Raw genomic sequence first — 20,936 nt, 5'->3', positions numbered from 1 at the left:
AAAAAAAACAAAGTTATTGATGTTTAACTATGGTATACAGTAGTATTGCTATTGTCTTGTTTCTTTAAATCACCAGTTTAGATGCTCTTCAAAATAAAATAAAAATTATTAATTTTTTTGGTGATCATTAAAAGGTTCTCCTATGACATGAACCTTCTTCGACCTTATTTGGTGTTCTTCTTTTAGGTTGTGGAAAAGAGGTCTGATTGGACAATTCAACCATCACTCATCACAACATAAGCTTTTTTCTTAAAACAACAGTTTTATCATTTTAAAATGGGAGTGTCTGTCTCATATTGGAAAATAAAGCGTTTATAAAGTGTTTTTCCACTTGTCAGTTTTGTCCGCTTACATGTTCATTTGTCCTGTGAGCATGATTTAATTGAGGCGGAGCAATCATGTATTAAAAATAGATCATTTAAGTATTCTATGTACTGTACAAAATATGGAAGTTGTAAAAAATTTTCACATGAAATCAAGATAGTCGTGTTTATAATAACCAATTCTGTGCAAAATACATAAAACTCTTTTTACACCCTTCGAATGTCAAACTAAATTTCAGTCACATTTGTAAACGATGGGATTTATTTGGCTAATAATAAATGTAAAAATTATAAAAAAAATCTAAAGAAAGACGTAATCAGAAATCAGACTTCTCTATAAACCGAATAAATTATAACTCTGTTTAGACACATGCAGACAATCTAGTTGTTGCTGAGGAACAGAAAGCTTTTGGCGGAGAGCTGTTGATGGATGATAACTGAAGAACGTGTGAAAGGATTATTCAGGATACGGGAACTAAGGAAGGTCTGAAATTATGTTATCTGACTGTAGACAGAGACAAGGTGAGGACTTTTGATGAGTTCTGAACCTGAAAGTTTTTATCTCACAATTACAGATAAGGTGAGAGCTCTAATCCAAATGCAATTCGCACTTCTAACAGAAAGTTTCCAAACTGGCTGATAGCTGGACAAAAGAAAACACTTTAATGACAGAATATGACACATTTCCCATATTCAAAACTGTCACTGTGGTTTTTGCAGGTTAAAAGTGAGTCACATAGTTTGAATGTTAACAGATTGACTGATAGTATAGGGTGCAACTTTTAGTTTCCACTGTAGCATTGTTATTACATTGTTACAACTCTGTAATACATTCCATATTTGACCGATTGACTTACTTACAACGTGAAATGCTTTATGTAGTCATTGTCATGTGTCAGTTAAGTTATTGCTACATTATTCATGAAAAAATTAATACATGTTGACACTATTTATCTTCTATTTATTTGAATTCAATCAGATACAGTTGTTAGAGGATTTTAAGCAGTCATTACTGCCATGTTACAATGTGGCCCTCGCCTGTTACAATGTGCCCCGTTTCACTTTCCTTATTTCCAGGGAGATAGTGAAAAAGCATAAGCTGTAATCATGAAATAAGTCACATATTTGTACCAAACATGTGTAAAATGTATGTGAAAAAGAAAATTACTTTGAATTTGAAGTGCATTTACACAAACTTGAGAAAACCAAAAAAGAGTTAGTTTGTGCCCTGCTCTCATCCTACAGTGTTAATTGTCATCATCATTGATATTTGTTTGCTGAGTGATATCTGTGCTTGCCTGTTTGATGACTTATGATAAAAAGTCCATGAGTGATAAAACTAACCATAGTATAACCAAATTTTTCAAACATCCCTTTCTCTTTTTTCCTTTAAATAAATCAACCGGTTTTTGGTGCCAGACGGCTGGTTTGAGTATTTCTGTAACTGCTGATCTCCTGGGATTTTTACACACAACATTCTCTAGAATTTACTCAGAATGGTGCCAAAAAATAAAACATCCAGTGAATGGCAGTTCTGTGGATGGAAATGTCTTGTTGATGAGAGAGGTCATCAGAGAATGGCCAGACTGACAAAGTCTACAGTAACTCATGTTACGACCCTGTGTTCCGCTTGCTCGCCTGCTGGTGGCGGTTTTGCTCAGAGAGAGCGTGGGAGATCGCACACCCCTGCTTCTTCATTGTCCTTAATTATGAAGAGGATAAAACCTTGGATTGAACATCTCCTCTTCACCTTCGTCCAGAGGATTGACAGCCTCTGGCGAAGTCATTCGAACCTTTGATTTACAGCCCATACCAGCCTTCTTTTACTCCCCAACTGGATTATGATTTTTCCCCTTTTGATTTGAAACCCTAGACTTTGTTATATTCAGTTAATTGTGATTGTTGAGGACAAATAAAATCTTGCAAGTCATTTTGGTGAACTTGTTTACTTTATGTACGGCCGAAACGAGCTGGTCGTAACACTCAGATAACCACTCTGTACAATTGTGGTGAGAAGAATATAATCTCAGAATGTTATTCTAAGATGCTTGTTGGCACTGTTTTGGTGGCACGAGGGGGACCTACACAATATTAGTCAGGTGGTTTTAATGTTGTGGCTGATCGGTGTATTTCAACAGCTTGATTTTGCCCTTAGGGAGAAAAGACAGAGTAATGTTACCTCAAAGAGAGACATTTTTTTAATTTATTTAATTATTTAATAAAAAGAATCTCCAGAGCACAATTAATTTACAGTGCTTGTGTACGGTGAACCTTTGACCTAAAATAACTATTAGTCTCTGGAGAGATTGAAGGACACAGGTGACCAGAAACACACACACACACACACACACACACACACACACACCCTGGTAGTCTATAAAACTGAATTGACTGTAACATTTCACAGAGGGATGCAGACAGATTTTTATTCTGCATAGTGAAAAGAGTCAACAGATTATCTGACCATGATAATTGAGAAATATTCATAATCACCATCCATCTCTTAGACACAATTGCCACTTAAACCATAGCAAGAGAGAATTTACACAGCTGGCAGCTGGAGCTGCGGCCAGGAGTGAGATATTCAATCAGGGTTCAAGTTTTTAACGACTGCTTGTTGAGTCTCTTGAAATGTATTACTGTGCAATATGTGAACATCAAACAGCCTCTTTAACCAAAGCAAGCTCTCTCAATTCTCACATAGACAGACCTTTGACTTATAGCATACAATGCGTTCAATCCACTTTGTGACTTATTCTGTCCAAGAGCCACCCAGTTAGACAGGAAAAGACATCTAAGCGACATGCATTGTTTTGTTTTCACATGCTGATAGGCCAGGTTTATCTGAAATAGATTGCTAATATAGATTAGTGTGGGAAATGTAAATCAAAAGATGGTGCAGCAATTTTCACCAACTGTTGTACTGAAAACACCAACACATTCTGAAATGCAAAGGCAAATGCAGTAACTACACATTTGATCAAATTGAGTTCTAATGCGATTGAGGTCTCTTAGAATATAATCTGTCATGTGACAGGTGGGTTTGCCTCAACAATGCTGACACTTAACAGTAACTGCAAACACCACATATCCACACACACACACAAAAATACATAAATAATAATTTTACATAAGTTACTGTGTTGGCGTATTTAGTGGATTTTGTCTTTGAAGGACAACATACTTTGTGATCAGAATATCTGTAGTAGCAAATACAGAATACTTCACTCAAAAATGACAATTCTCCCATTGCCTGACCACGATGATTTCCTTTAATCATGATTACTTGAGATTACCATGGTCATGTGCACTTTTATTTAAATCACATATTTACATCTAAATAAGGGAATTGCGCGAAAACAAAAAACACCTCAAAAAGCAAATTTATTGATCTCTATTTCAGATAATAGATAGATTCGTTATAACTTACACTGAATTCTACATAAAGTAGATAGTCATTGAGTAGGTACTATGATCTGTTTTGATTGGTCCGGTATCAATAATTCCAGCTCTTGTGATTGGTTAAGACATGGGGTGGCCAGAAGTCCTGTTTTTCATGGTACAGTCCTGTATTTTAGCACTTTCTCTATGTCCCGACTTATTCTCTAAAATTAAAAATAATAATAATGTTTTGTCCCGTATTTCCCCTCTCCTAAAATTTCTCGATCACCTATGTGTAACCAAGGATTCTGCTTGTAAAACCAATTCAATCACAGTTTTTTTTATTTTATTTTTTTATGTACATGATTGGATTAAACTATCCAATCACAATCCCCTGTCAATAGACGTCCAGTTAATGAACTGATTAAAGAGTCAGTCTGAAAGAGCACACGGATGAAATTGAGGTTGGAAAAAATGTCAATAAAACGTGCATGTACATTTAATGAGGGTCTTCTAAAACAGTTTAAATGTCTAAAAAAGGAGTCACAGATAGAACCTAGTAAAGTGAGGTGTGAGATTTGTGGAGCTCACTTTTCCATCACCCATGGAGGCCACACCGATATCGCCACTGCCACTTTTAACCGTGCTCTAGCAAGACCTCATACCAGCCTCAGAAGTGGCTTTGCACATTCATGACCAGAGAAAAGTCTTGCAGACCAGGCTGGAGGATTCATTCTTACCCTCTGACATTAAGAAGCAGTTGGATGCCCTGGATGATTTCTTTTGTGCAGAGAGAATATTTTATACTTGAATTACCTCCCAAATTGGAGCAGATCATTGAAGTACACAGAATGGGTGTGCCCTACTGAGAGACATCCCAGAGTGGAAAGACATTCTGAGCATTCAGTTGTGTGAATGTGCAGACCGATCAGCACTGGAATTGAAGCAGTGAATGGCAATTAGAAATTTTGTCCGACTTGAACCGGTGCACCGCTGCATCGCCGTTACGTATGCCATCAGAATACCGCATAAGCGATTCGAGAGGTGCCGGCTCATGCAGCCTCTGCAGTTGCTCAAAAGGAGCTGCACAAGCTCTGAATGACAACACAGCTCGTTCATGATTGGTCAGACTTACAATGTGACAACATTTACACGTGTTTCATGGGCTATGTTCCCAATTTCATATTTCACATACTACTTCTGCTATGTCTGTCTATTGCAGAAATAAGAGTAGTATGCCATTACCATTGTGTTTATTCTGACATCTTCAGTTTGGTGAAAACTAACAACTCCTTGTTTTTATAACTGGACATCATGTTTATATCATGTTATATTATGTTTGTAATAGTAATATTATGTTTATTCATTAAAATAAAGATAAAAAAAATCTAAATTATTATAATTAATAAAAATAATACAGGTTTTAATTGGACTTTCTTCTCATACAAACAACAGGCACTGTATTAAGCAGCACATAACCTTTTCAAATGAATTATTTTAATTTTAATTTTATGTAATCTGAACTCCACTTCATCTGCAATAAAGAGACCAAACATCATGTGATCGTCCGTGACTGGTGTAGGTTCAGTAGGTGTCCGGCTTGACGGCTCTATTTTCAATTCCTACCCCCAACCGCAACTGACAAATCTCATCTATCGGCAAATCAAGATGCAGATCAAGTCGAACACACCTAATAACCAATGAGGATTGACATTATATTGACACATTTTGATGTGTCACCATATTTCATTTGGACCTTATACATGAGAGTGAATGATTACTTAAATTTTGTTCTGTTCATAATTGAAGTTGATTGTATGCCTTCAGAAGACTTATATATTTGCTATATGTGATGCACAAATTGCATGGACTACATTTATGATGCTTTTGAGGCTTTTTAAAGTTATTCAGTTATGTCTGGAAATCAGCAATCATTACATTCTTTAAAATGTATCCTTTTGTGTTCGGCAGAAGAAAGGAAAGGTTTTTATTCCTTTATTCCTATTCCTTTAAATTGCAACTAAGTGCCTCAAACAAAGCTCAAGTTTTTTTCAAATATTTGATGCCACTAACCTGGTAAATTGAAAAATCCGTTGAGTAACTCATGTTCAAAAGCGCTCTATCAACAGGCTACCATGTAAACATGACTTGATTTCCAGGCAGACTGATAAAAAAAACTTGTGTGCCTTACTTCTAGGAAGTTGTATATAGCCAGCCGATCAGATTAGAGCTTTCCAGATCAAGAAAGTGCTTTTAAGTACTTTGTAAAGCATTTGACAGTCAGTGAAGGGACAGTGGCAGTCCATACAACATGATCACACAACAAAGTTCATATTCCCTGAAATCAACCACATTCAGCAAATTACTAACAAGCGGCTTTACTCATCAGACATTTTTCAAAGCATGAAAACATTTCCGTCTAGCACTACTAAACCTCTAAAGCACGGGTTCTAATCCTGTGGAAACCAGGACGTAATCACATTCATATAAACAATGGTGAGGTTGCATTTTCGCTCTAAAATTACATTTTTTGACAGTGAGGTGTAGGGATGGGTTTTGGCTCAGGGGGTAGAGCTAATAAAAAATGCATTCCTTTTGATTACCTTACCTGAAACGTACTTTTGGCGCCACTCTGTAGACATTTTACCCAAAACAATTGTTCCATCCTAGGCCACTGTGGGCAGTGATTCAAATTTTGGCATAAACTGATTTCACAAACAAATCTTTTGCCGAATTCACAATGTGATCAGTCTGGTTTGTAGTTAGGATGTCTGAAAAAGACATTAAGCTCTAAATCCAAATCCAATGTTATCTAGGGGAAAAACCTGCTGCGATATATAAAACTTTTACCTCAGAATTAAATAATTTATGTTTAGGGATTTACCGTATCAGAAATACTTAAGCTGAATTCCCTTTTAATCCCTAAAGTTTTTAACAAGAGATTAAATGACAACTCGTTTGCACTTTTATCACAAAGGCTTATGTTACATTGTAATGGGAGAGCATGAAAGCAAGTGTGTGTTTGACAGTTGTCCTCTGATAGTTCCACTTTAAAATTCAGCATTTTTTAAGTGAATCATAAATTGCTCATGCTGTGTAATGACACATCACTTACAATGCAATCACATTACTAAAATTAATAAATTAATACAAACATAATTCGCATTTTCATGCAAAGTTTTTCTGCATGTGTTAAAGCTATAATATGTAACAATTTTCACGTAATATTCACCTTTTTTTTGCCACTTTTTGCTTGTAACGCAACTTAAAAATTAAGCCCTTGCCGGATTCCTAGGTTGCCTATTAATGGCTGTAGACTGATTTTCATACGAAGGGAGCAGGTTGATTTTGCCGGGAAAATCCAAATGATGTGACGTTTATGCGCACTCCTGAGAGCCTTGCCTCAGTAATAGGTTCTCTTCCGCTATTCAACAGCGATTTAATCCAGAAAACATCCAGCTCCCAGCACAACACTGACTCCTACACAAACTCAAGAGTGAGCCAAAGAAAAATAAATGTATCTACTGAATCCCGTCTGGCTAAACGGGAACGTGGTCGTGGTCAAGCAAAAACTAGAGTGAACATTGGCAGGATATTTGAATCCTGGAGGGACATTTGTTCAGTTTTGGGGATCAAAACTGGTTTTGGGGATCAAAACAGAGCCTGAATTGGCATTCTTCTTATTGAACAGGTAAGCTTACATAACTGCAAAGCATGTGAAATATAGTGCCATAAGGATTGATCCATGTAATTTTAGCTAAACTACAATGACACTTGAAATTAGTGATAGACAAAGTTCAAGATAATGCAAAAAGACCCATTCATTAGTGTAACATAACTTGGGTATACATAAAATATATACATATTATTATAAAACAATAGAGCATCGATATATCAAAATGACAGTTGTGATGGAATACTGAATTACTGAATTATGTCAACATATTTATAATGTACAGTCAATTTTATAAACAGCTACTGTCATCATCCACCATATTTAGCTAACAGCTATTGATAAAGCTGGCTAGCTAGCTAACACCGACATAGACTATCGTATAAATGCAGTCAATGTATCATGTAAAGGAAAGTGATTACTTCAAACTACATTCGCGCATAGTCAGATCTATAGCCACACTTTGTTTTAGCCCTGTTCCAGCAATGGAGAGTCGAATATAATATACAGTCTCAATGTCAGCATGATTGCAAGTGAATCACGTTGTCTCTATGTATGTTACGTCATTGTTTTGGCTGATGCTCATGTCCCAATGAAGTGTGTGCTCGAGCAAGAGAATGAGCAAAAGGTAGCTGGTTGCAGTTCACAGGTGTCATTAATAACAAGGGTTTCTGAATCTTTCATACTGCACCTTTAAGTGGAGAGGCTGTATTCATTTTCTTTCAATCTTCATCAACTTTTGTGCAATGCCTTAATTAATGTGAGACTGAATCACAGCTGAAAGGTCATCACTCACATTTCAAAGAAGAATATAGTGAAAGCTTTTATGACTTCACTCAAGCAGAGTTCTGTCTGAATGTTGAAAACCATGGCAGTTCAATCTAAACACTTGCTCTGTTCTAAGCCCTAGTCAGATGCCTACCAAAACAGCATTTTTAGGCATCATAGATGTGACAGTTTAAAAACTAAAAAGAGGAGTCACATTGTAAAATGATCAACTTAAATCATGAAAATTAATTAAACACTGGCACATTATCTCAATCAGATTTGCTGAAAGGCAGAGGCTGGTAAACAAGCACTTGGATTGCTGCTCATCACTTGGGCATAACCGATGCAATCGTTTAGTTTTTTGGTTGGATTTAAAGTTGTTGTTTTTCTGGTTGTGAATTGGTGTGTGAATGGCCCCTTGTAATGTAGCTGCCAAGGCAGTAGTCAGCGAGACAGCTCAGTTTAGAATAGGGCCAGTATGTTTATAAGCTCAAGCCCCCTATATGTGTGTGTGTTTGTATACATATTTCTCACTGCGTCTTCTTTGAACAGATTACTCCCCTCTAATCCTGCTCAAAATGCCCCTGCTTAGCCAAGCAACGGCCACCCCTCTGCACCGCAATAGTATGCACAGCACCACCACCAGGTATCCACACTTCCCAAACTCTGTTTAACTCCATGGGGCAGGCATGGATTAGCTAGTGAAGACTTTGATGTCACATTCTCCCACAGAGTCAATACACAGCAGAATCCCCTCAGGATTAAAATTACATCTACTCCATGACATTATTTTTGTAACTGAAAATAACAAGCAACAGAAGCACTTAGAAGTGAGAGAGTTGAAGAGGAACTTGTTAACATGGGGTGTGATCTTTTGTTGTGTGAGAAATGTATTTTATCATGTGACTTATGCTCGATTAATGACAGAAGGTCATGAATACAAGCTGCGGTAACATTTCACTTAAAGGCTGTATATTTCTGTTTAAATCCCTTTACACTGGTGCCAAAGACCCAGAAAGGAGAAGGCGAGAACCGGCTTGAAAATATAAATAATAGTTTCATGTAACACTGAAACAAAAAGACACAAACACACATATAGGACGGACAGCTGCCCACCGTCCGCAGTCGGCCTTTATCCCTCTAGGAGGCTTGATTAGCCTGACAAGGGACCGGGTGCGACTCCGCCCTGTCACAGGTGCTGAAGGTGCAAAAGGTGGTTAAAGACGGATTGAATAACAACTCATTTGCACTTTCATCTCAAATGCTTGTGTTACTTTGAAATGAGAGAGCAGAAATGCTATGTGTGTGCTTGACTGTTTTCCTCTGAAAGTTTCACATTAAAATTCTGCATTTTTTTAAGTGAATCATAAATTGCTCATGCTGTGCAATGACACATCACTTACAATGCAATCACATTACTAAAATAAATAAATAAATAAAAACATCAATAGCATTTTTATGCAAAGTTTCTCTGCATGTGTTAAGTGTCGTGGAAAGGCTTGAGTCACAGCAGAAATGTCATCACTCACATTTCTAAGAAGAATATAGCTTTTAAGACATCCACTCAAGCAGAGTGTTGTCTAAATGATGAAAACCATGGCAGTTCTACCTACACATTGGCTCTGTTCTAAGCACTAGAGAAATGCCTACCAAGACAGCATTTTTAGGCGTCATAGATATGCTTCGACAGACTAAAAACCTAAAAAGATGTTATCCAAACACCCTGCTGTAGGAGCTCTACAGCCAGAAACAATTGTGTTAATTGCTGTACTACCCGCATCCAAAATAGTATCCACCAGCTTCTCTTTCTCACTGACCTCCACTATCATCTGGAAGCTCAACTAATTTATCTTGTCCATCAGATTGACTAATTCTTTACATTAATCACATCTAAATTCCTCACTGCTGATGGAAGAAGCTATAGTAGACATGTGAAATGTGGTGAAATGAATGATAAATTGAGGTAATGCCACGACTTGCCGCAATTGTTTGTTGTTGTTGTTGTGGCGGTTCCTGATCACCAGTCATATGAGAATGATGCAAAGATCCATGTAAAAAAATGTGTGCGGTAAAGCACGCAGTTTAATAGTAATAAAAGTAGATAGGCAGGTATGCATGGTAAAATGTCGTATTATGACATGTTTTACCATGCCATTGTGCATAACACTAAGTATTACATTGTAACCATAAACAGGCAAGTGATAGGTAAATGTATTATAACTGTGGTTACAATATACAAAATTAAAATGTGTATTATGAATGGCTTTTAACACTTTAAGAAAACTTTTATACTGTAATGCATCACATACTGTATACAGGGTAAAAAATTTCAAAATCGAATAAAGTGTACCCAAAGCTGCTCCAAACATGGCAGACAGCCGCATGATTTCTCTGCTCACACTGTTCTCGCCATGCTCTCTCTATGACAATTTAGACACAACGTGTGTGAATTCATTCTGGATTTAATTAGATATGCGTGTTTTCCACACTCCCCTGTTAAAAAATAAACAAGAAATATTATCTTTGACTCAGGTTTGAATGATCTCTAAAGCTGCCATCTCTAAGGTGGACTTGCCTTTATTCCTACTTCATTTTTCTCTTGTCCTACAGCCATGTTCGATCTCTTCTGGCATGGCTTTATTGTCTGTGAATGAACAGATGTCAACTGGTATTGCCATAATCAGGAAAAGTGGTGCGGATGCAGTGACATTTGCAATAATAGCTTGCTGCTAATGGTCACATTCACACCACACAACTTAACATAACAGTACACATATTCAAACACATCCACTTATATGCACACACACGAACACAGTGTCTCTCTTGAATTTTGATTTTTGAGGCATTTAGCTGGTTGTGGTATTCTGGCAAAACCATAGTCACTTCTGCATATTTCACAATATATATATATATATTGATCATCTTGAATCTGTGAGACCACCATCATAACCTGCTTATGTTGACAGCTTAATAGCTTCAGTTGTTAAAGGAAAAGTTCACCCATAATAGAGAGTTGTATTTTGGAACACAAAAGGAGATTTCTGAATAAGATTCTATGGAAGATCTTTTCCATACAACATCTGTTCAGAGTGACCATGGCTGTCAAGCTCCAAAAAGAAAAACACAAACAAAACAAATAAACAAACAAATACTTTCACTTTTTTTTTTCATTGTAATTAATAAAAGAATGTTAATTTTTTTTAATGGGTTAAGATTAGGGTTGGGGTAAGGTTTAGGGTTAGTATCTAGTAATTACTGTAATTATTGTAATTATATAGTAAATGTTGAACGGGACAGTAAAATAAAGTGCAACCTAAAACTTTATTAAAACTTGATTAAAATTATTTGTGACGTTAATTGTGGTTTGTACATTTACAGTCACTATGTATTCATTCAGATCATTCCAGCAGATATTACCATAATAATGCCATGGGTGTTTTTTTTCTTCTCTCTATTATTTTTCTTATACTCTTTGAAGTACTGTACTGTGGAATATCATATTAATACCATGGTATGATGAATGTTAATGTTAATATGCTAATCATTCAGTATCATGGTATAAATACTGTATATAAAGAATGATATTACAAGAGGAGGAAATTCACAATCCCAGAGCGCCCTCATTTGGCTCTGAGCAGATGTTTCAGTTGGAAATAAAGAAACAGTATGCAAACACAGTTCTCCCTGTCAGACAAATCTTTTGCTTTGTCAAGCCATCCTCATTTTTAGCAAGCCATCCGCCCATTCAAAGAACACTCCTGGACTGTTAATCAAAGATTAACTGCAGATTTTACCATCTCAATGCCTTCAAGTGCACTCATTGGTATTACAGGTATATTACAGCTGCTTAATTAATTGATCTCTATTTGACATAAATTTCACCTTGATTACTGTTCGTTCCAGTTGCACACTTCTCCGGCTACACTATGTATCTCGCTCACTTTCACATAATTACTCTCAGCTTTAATGTGATTGTGTCCTGGCCCCAGCTGTGTTGCCTTTTTGGTGCCACTAATATTATGTAAATGTATAAATTAATCATCATTGTCCTTAGCAGGAGCTCGTTTGTATTTTCAGTTCCTCATGCTGGGTTTGGCAATGCAGGGATTACAGATTGACATCTTTAATTATTGTAAATAAAGAGTACAAATATATGTATATACATACAGTATAAGCAGTATATACAGTGGGTACGGAAAGTATTCAGACCCCCTTAAATTTTTCACTCTTTGTTATATTGCAGCCATTTGCTAAAATAATTTAAGTTCATTTTTTTTCCTCATTATTGTACACACAGCACCCCATATTGACAGAAAAACACAGAATTGTTGACATTTTTGCACATTTATTAAAAAAGAAAAACTGAAATATCACATGGTCCTAAGTATTCAGACCCTTTGCTGTGACACTCATATATTTAACTCAGGTGCTGTCCATTTCTTCTGATCATCCTTGAGATGGTTCTACACCTTCAATTGAGTCCAGCTGTGTTTGATTATACTGATTGGACTTGATTAGGAAAGCCACACACCTGTCTATATAAGACCTTACAGCTCACAGTGCATGTCAGTGCAAATGAGTATCATGAGGTCAAAGGAACTGCCTGAAGAGCTCAGAGACAGAATTGTGGCAAGGCAAAAGGTTACAAAAATATTTCTGCTGCAATTAAGGTTCATAAGAGCACAGTGGCCTCCACAATCCTTAAATGGAAGATGTTTGGGACGACCAGAACCCTTCCTAGAGCTGGCCGTCCGGCCAAACTGAGCTATCGGGGGAGAAGAGCCTTGGTGAGAGAGGTAAAGAAGAACCCAAAGATCACTGTGGCTGAACTCCAGAGATGCAGTCGGGAGATGGGAGAAAGTTGTAGTAAGTCAACCATCACTGCAGCCATCCACAAGTCGGGGAAGCCTCTCCTCAGTGCAAGACACATGAAAGCCAACATGGAGTTTGCTAAAAAACACCTGAAGGACTCCAAGATGGTGATAAATAACATTCTCTGGCCTGATGAGACCAAGACAGAACTTTTTGGCCTTAATTCTAAGCAGTATGTGTGGAGAAAACCAGGCACTGCTCATCACCTGTCCAAAACAGTCTCAACAGTGAAGCATGGTGGTGGCAGCATCATGCTGTGGGGGTGTTTTTCAGCTGCAGGGACAGGACGACTGGTCGCAATCGAGGGAAAGATGAATGCGGCCAAGTACAGGGATATCCTGGATGAAAACCTTCTCCAGAGTGCTCTGGACCTCAGACTGGGCTGAAGGTTCACCTTCCAACAAGACAATGACCCTAAGCACACCGCTAAAATAACGAAGGAGTGGCTTCACAACAACTCCGTGACTGTTCTTGAATGGCCCAGCCAGAGCCCTGACTTAAACCCAATTGAGCATCTCTGGAGAGACCTGAAAATGGCTGTCCACCAACGTTTACCATCCAACCTGACAGAACTGGAGAGGATCTGCAAGGAGGAATGGCAGAGGATACCCAAATCCAGATGTGAATAACTTGTTGCATCTTTCCCAAAAAGACTCATGGCTGTATTAGATCAAAAGGGTGCTTCTACTAAATACTGAACAAAGGGTCTGAATACTTAGGACCATGTGATATTTCAGTTTTTCTTTTTTAATAAATGTGCAAAAATGACAACAATTCTGTGTTTTTCTGTCAATATGGGGTGCTGTGTGTACAATAATGAGGAACAAAAATGAACTTAAATGATTTTAGCAAATGGCTGCAATATAACAAAGAGTGAAAAATTTAAGGGGGTCTGAATACTTTCCGTACCCACTGTATATTGCATATTATATGGGGTCAAAAAGCTTGAGACCAATAATGAAAATGCTTCCTTTTTTGTGCTTTTATTTCTGATTGATGCAACATTTCTCATTATTAATTTTTCATTCTGTATATTATCAGTTTATCAATTTAAGTGTAAAGATTAATAATAAAATGAATAGTATGTGAATTTCAGAATTATATACACTCACCTAAAGGATTATTAGGAACACCATACTAATACTGTGTTTGACCCCCTTTCGCCTTCAGAACTGCCTTAATTCTACGTGGCATTGATTCAACAAGGTGCTGAAAGCATTCTTTAGAAATGTTGGTCCATATTGATAGGATAGCATCTTGCAGTTGATGGAGATTTGTGGGATGCACATCCAGGGCACAAAGCTCCCGTTCCACCACATCCCAAAGATGCTCTATTGGGTTGAAATCTGGTGACTGTGGGGGCCATTTTAGTACAGTGAACTCATTGTCATGTTCAAGAAACCAATTTGAAATGATTCGAGCTTTATGACATGGTGTATTATCCTGCTGGAAGTAGCCATCAGAGGATGGGTACATGGTGGCCATAAAGGGATGGACATGGTCAGAAACAATGCTCAGGTAGGCTGTGGCATTTAAACGATGCCCAATTGGCACTAAGGGGCCTAAATTGTGCCAAGAAAACATCCCCCACACCATTACACCACCACCACCAGCCTGCACAGTGGTAACAAGGCATGATGGATCCATGTTCTCATTCTGTTTATGCCAAATTCTGACTCTACCATCTGAATGTCTCAACAGAAATCGAGACTCATCAGACCAGGCAACATTTTTCCAGTCTTCAACTGTCCAATTTTGGTGAGCTCTTGCAAATTGTAGCCTCTTTTTCCTATTTGTAGTGGAGATGAGTGGTACCCGGTGGGGTCTTCTGCTGTTGTAGCCCATCCACCTCAAGGTTGTGCGTGTTGTGGCTTCACAAATTCTTTGCTGCATACCTCGGTTGTAACGAGTGGTTATTTCAGGCAAATTTGCTCTTCTATCACTTTGAATCAGTCGGCCCATTCTCCTCTGACCTCTAGCATCAACAAGGCATTTTCAGCCCACAGGACTGCCGCATACTGGATGTTTTTCCTTTTCACACCATTCTTTGTAAACCCTAGAAATGGTTGTGCGTGAAAATCCCAGTAACTGAGCAGATTGTGAAATACTCAGACCGGCCCGTCTGGCACCAACAACCATGCCACGCTCAAAATTGCTTAAATCACCTTTCTTTCCCATTCTGACATTCAGTTTGGAGTTCAGGAGATTGTCTTGACCAGGACCACACCCCTAAATGCATTGAAGCAACTGCCATGTGATTGGTTGATTAGATAATTGCATTAATGAGAAATTGAACAGGTGTTCCTAATAATCCTTTAGGTGAGTGTAGTATGTTCCCATTTTGTCTGCATCGTTTCAGACTTTTAGACACCATAGAAATGTATGTTTAATTTTTAATAATTAGTTGAATGTTCTGTATAGAAATTATTGCTGTCATAACATTTTATTGAGCATATTAGACTTCCACTGTTGAAAACTGGAGTGTATATATATATATATATATATATATATATATATATATATATATATATATATATATATATATATATTCAGTACTGTGCAAAAGTTTTAGGCACTTGGGAAAAATGTTGCATAGTGAGGATGTCTTCAAAAAATGCCATAAATAGTTTTGATTTATCACTTAATGTCATACAAAGTCCAGTAAACATAAAAAAGCTAAATCAATATTTGGTATGACCACCGTTGCCTTCAAAACAGCACCAAATCTCCTAGGTACACCTGGACACAGTTTATCTTGGTTTTAGTTGTTTCGGTTGCTTCTGTCTCTTTTTATATTCCCAGACTGACTCAATATTCAGTGGGGGACTCTGTAGGGGACATGCCATCTGTTGCAGGGCTCCCTATTCTTCTATTCTATTTGCAAAATGGGGAGTTTGGGAGTCTAAAATGTATATTTCCTATTGACACACTAAAGCTGATCACTGACAATGATGAAACAGCCAAAGGAGAGGAGGTGCACACTCTGACATGCTGGTATTAGGAGCACAACCATTCCCTAATTGTCAGCAAGACCAAGGAACTTGTGGTGGACTTCAGGAGTAAAGACAAAGATCACATCCCCATCACTATCAATGGAGCACCGGTGGAGAGAGTCAGCAGCTTCAAGTTCCTTGTGTCCACATCACTGAGGAACTCACATGGTCCGTCCACACTGAGGCCGTAGTGAAGAAGGCTCACCATTGCCTTTACTTCCTGAGACAGCTGAGGAAGTTTGGAATGAACCACCACATCCTCACACGGTTCTACAGTGGCGCTGGCTGCATCACCGCCTAGTACGGCCACAGCACTGCCCTAAACCGCAAAGCCCTGCAAAGGGTGGTGCAAACTGCTAGACACATCATCAGAGATCAGCTTCCAACCCTCCAGGACATCTATACCAGGTGGTGTGTAAAAAAAGTTCAGAGGATCATCAGAGACTCCAGCCACCCGACCCATGGTCTCCTCTCACTGCTACCATCAGACAAAGTATTTTCAGCAGTTTAATTGATATTATTATTATGACACTCGTGTTTTATGATACTTTTAATAAAATGTTCAAGCGGTTTTAATTGTAATGTTTTTGTTTTGAATCACTATTTAACTGCCAGCTAGCAGTTATGCGCTATTTGTCGAGCTGAGCTATCTGATAATCCTTGACATGACACTTCATATTATGTTTTTTAGTTGAAATCAATGTGAAGTGAATTTGCTTGACATTACATTTACTTGATTGATTTTACCGGTGGACTGGTTTGATATTGGTAGAGCTAGCTTACCTATGCTATGTGATTCACCTAGCAAGTTACGGAACATAACGTGAACGTATATTTTCCTTTTCCCTCAGGGACACCTGAGGAGACTCGGCGGCTCATCCGCTTCAGGGCAGATAATGAAAAAGACTCAGTGAAGTCCAAAACAACGGCCAAACAACAACAGGAGTGAGTTCATTGTTCAATATTCTTGCGTCTGTTTTCTGAATTTTTATTTCTGTGTTGTGCTTAAAATACAAAATGTTTGAGCTGTCGGTTGTGATGCAGGAAATTTGTGAAAGAGATTGGCTTAGAGGGCAAGGTGACTGGACAGCAGGCTTCCAAAAAATGGGAGAACTTAAAACAAAAATACAAGGTATATGATGTCCAGTTTAAAATAATTTCCAATTGCATAATGAATGTATCAACAAGCCAGTTGTTTATTGTGTGTGTGTGTGTCTCAGGAATTGAGGACTCCAAAAACCGGCTCAGGGACAGACCAGGGTGAGGTCACTGTTGCTACATGGCAGTACTATGGAGACATGCACGAGGTTTTGGGTGCCCGGCCTGCGATGGACCCCCCTGTGGTGGTGGCATCATTCCAACCAGGAGCAGAGGATCCCATCACAATACTCATGGTGAGGCTAATCATTTACCATGTAATTCACATAGACTGTAAAAAATAGGTAATTCAGTACTTTCATGAATTCCACTAACATCAGATTCGCAAACATTCTCTTTAAATTTCATGAGGAGATATTTGCTGAAAATGTCTAAACAGTAACACGATTTGCCTTGTTTCTTTAGGATATTGTGGAGCCCTCCACCTCAGAGCTCTCCACCACAGCAGCATCCTGGACCCCTGACACAGGACCCAGTAGAATGCCAACCAGTACCTCAGCAGCAACAAGTGCCACAACATCTAGGAGGAGGAATGATTGAAAAGATTCCTGTCTAGAAGCCTCTGCAGGCTGTTCATGGCTCTCCTGGTCAGGCGTAGGTGCTGCTTTATTTCAGCCTCTTCGTCAAACCATAAGCGCAAGATGGGCACAGTCGCATCCACTCTGCAGTACATAGGTGGACGATTGGCCTGGAGGAACAAAAAAAAAAACATGTTCAAACCTTTAATAGTCAAAAAATACTTTAGGTGAATTAGTCATTTTTTCATAAACATATTTGACAATTGTACGTACAGTAAGGGAGGTATTGTCAAAATTTCACCTGTAGTAAGTCAGTCTGGTCAATAGGAACATGCTACAGACTTTAGATAATAAAAAAAATCCCTTTGATGAATGAATGTAATTTGATTCTAAAAATATTTGTGTACAGTGAGGCCGGTTTCCTAAACACAATCATTATATTGTAATTTTATTGTTGCTAAAGGACAATGAATAGCATTAGAACACATAATGTGAGAGATATTTGCTGGTACATCTGTAGTTGGCTAAAATGTAGTTGTCTGTTTGCACACAATGAAAAAAAATTAAAACTTTTTAGACGGTCCCTATCTTGTTTACCATTCTACATTGGACATTCAGTGGACATGCGCAAGTATGCCATTAAAACAATACTTGCCCATTTTTATCGATTGTGGAAAATGTAAGTTAACATTAGTAGTTGACCATCTTTGTTGTCAATATCATGTAGCTGCATGATATTTGCAAAAATGTGCTTTATTGCACATATTTTTGAGAAAGTTCTTAAGCAAAAAAAAGTCTGCATGTGAATACACTCACCTAAAGGATTATTAGGAACACCTGTTCAATTTCTCATTAATGCAATTATCTAATCAACCAATCACATGGCAGTTGCTTCAATGCATTTAGGGGTGTGGTCCTGGTCAAGACAATCTCCTGAACTCCAAACTGAATGTCAGAATGGGAAAGAAAGGTGATTTAAGCAATTTTGAGCATGGCATGGTTGTTGGTGCCAGACGGGCCGGTCTGAGTATTTCACAATCTGCTCAGTTACTGGGATTTTCACGCACAACCATTTCTAGGGTTTACAAAGAATGGTGTGAAAAGGGAAAAGCGTCCAGTATACGGCAGTCCTGTGGGCGAAAATGCCTTGTTGATGCTAGAGGTCAGAGGAGAATGGGCCGACTGATTCAAGCTGATAGAAGAGCAACTTTGCCTGAAATAACCACTCGTTACAACCGAGGTATGCAGCAAAGCATTTGTGAAGCCACAACACGCACAACCTTGAGGCGGATGGGCTACAACAGCAGAAGACCCCACCGGGTACCACTCATTTCCACTACAAATAGGAAAAAGAGGCTACAATTTGCAAGAGCTCAACAAAATTGGACAGTTGAAGACTGGAAAAATGTTGCCTGGTCTGATGAGTCTCGATTTCTGTTGAGACATTCAGATGGTAGAGTCAGAATTTGGCATAAACAGAATGAGAACTTGGATCCATCATACCTTGTTACCACTGTGCAGGCAGGTGGTGGTGGTGTAATGGTGTGGGGGATGTTTTCTTGGCACACTTTATGCCCCTTAGTGCCAATTGGGCATCATTTAAATGTCACGGCCTACCTGAGCATTGTTTCTGACCATGTCCATCCCTTTGTGGCCACCATGTACCCATCCTCTGATGGCTACTTCCAGCAGGATAATGCACCATGTCACAAAGCTCGAATCATTTCAAATTGGTTTCTTGAACATGACAATGAGTTCACTGTACTAAAATGGCCCCCACAGTCACCAGATCTCAACCCAATAGAGCATCTTTGGGATGTGGTGGAACGGGAGCTTCATGCCCTGGATGTGCATCCCACAAATCTCCATCAACTGCAAGATGCTATCCTATCAATATTGGCCAACATTTCTAAAGAATGCTTTCAGCACCTTGTTGAATCAATGCCACATAGAATTAAGGCAGTTCTGAAGGCGAAAGGGGGTCAAACACAGTATTAGTATGGTGTTCCTAATAATCCTTTAGGTGAGTGTATAAGACCAACTTTCCCTAACTTTTCCTCAGATCGTAGCTACAACAACATATGAATAGTAGGCTAACTAATGTTTAGATTAGCTATGGTGTCACCGCCGTTAAATAGAATGAAACATATGTACCATGACTTGATCCGTAAGCAGTCATATGCGTCTGAGAAACGATCTTCTTCTACGGTGTCTTTGACTGATGGCACACAAGCGTGCAAAGATAAAGAGAGCCCAGGCAATCGATATCACAACCTAAGATGACGGCATCTTCGTTTGTTTATGTCATCGCTTGTCGCCTCTGTTGACGTAGCAGCCTGCTAGCGGCAAGGGAAGATGACGCAAACGGTAATTGAGTGGCTTCTCATTTCTTAGAGTACGTTCTTACCCCTACCCCCCTTCACTCGATATTGAGGGGCAAGGGGAAGATGCAGACAAAGGGGGAGGGGTAAGGGGGAGAAATGAGATTGGCCCTATGTCTAGATTAAAGATGCATCTATTCAGCCAGACATGTACATAATTTATCTATCAACTAACAATTAGGCTGCTTTAGTTAGGTCTGCCAGAACTGGAAACGCTTCTTGTGATCTCTAACTCTGTAATAAACAGAAAAGCATCTACGCTAATATTATTCTGTTTGATTTCCTGTCTCAACCTTCGGATTCATATCCCAAAGCCATCCAGATCCACCTCTGTTCCTGCTTGGAGTCGGACTACTGTAAGTAGTGATGACAACTTACTGCAGCCTGTGCCAGCCAGACAACACTTTTAGACACATTGTCTATTACAATGGACTTCAGAGGATGAACTGATTCCACCTCCAAAAATAAGAAATGGGATACCTCTACCTGAACCTTGGATTTAGGATAGACCTCAACGAAATGGCCAGACGGTTGAACTGCGATGCACCTCATTGATCTCGGTCTGCATCACCTTTGTCTATTGATGGACAACACTCTTAAAATGGAATACATAGACAGTCAATTCATTGCCAACAAAAGCCTTCATCAGCCAACTAACAAGCACAATGCATCTATGTGAACTTCTGCAGTTAAACCAGGATGAACATAAAATACATTAGCATTAATCTTACAGTTCATACAAAATCTGTTTAAACACTGGCATATCTTCAACATGTTGACCCACATGTTTTTTTTGGACTCAAAGCCCATTCCTTTGCATCACAAGTGCAACACTCTATCAGTTGAGCTATGCAATTTGTACTGAAATG

The sequence above is a fragment of the Xyrauchen texanus genome, chromosome 29 (genome assembly GCF_025860055.1).
Source record: "Xyrauchen texanus isolate HMW12.3.18 chromosome 29, RBS_HiC_50CHRs, whole genome shotgun sequence".
In the NCBI taxonomy this organism is placed as follows: Eukaryota; Metazoa; Chordata; class Actinopteri; order Cypriniformes; family Catostomidae; genus Xyrauchen; species Xyrauchen texanus.
Note: the sequence above shows the minus strand (reverse complement) of the source record.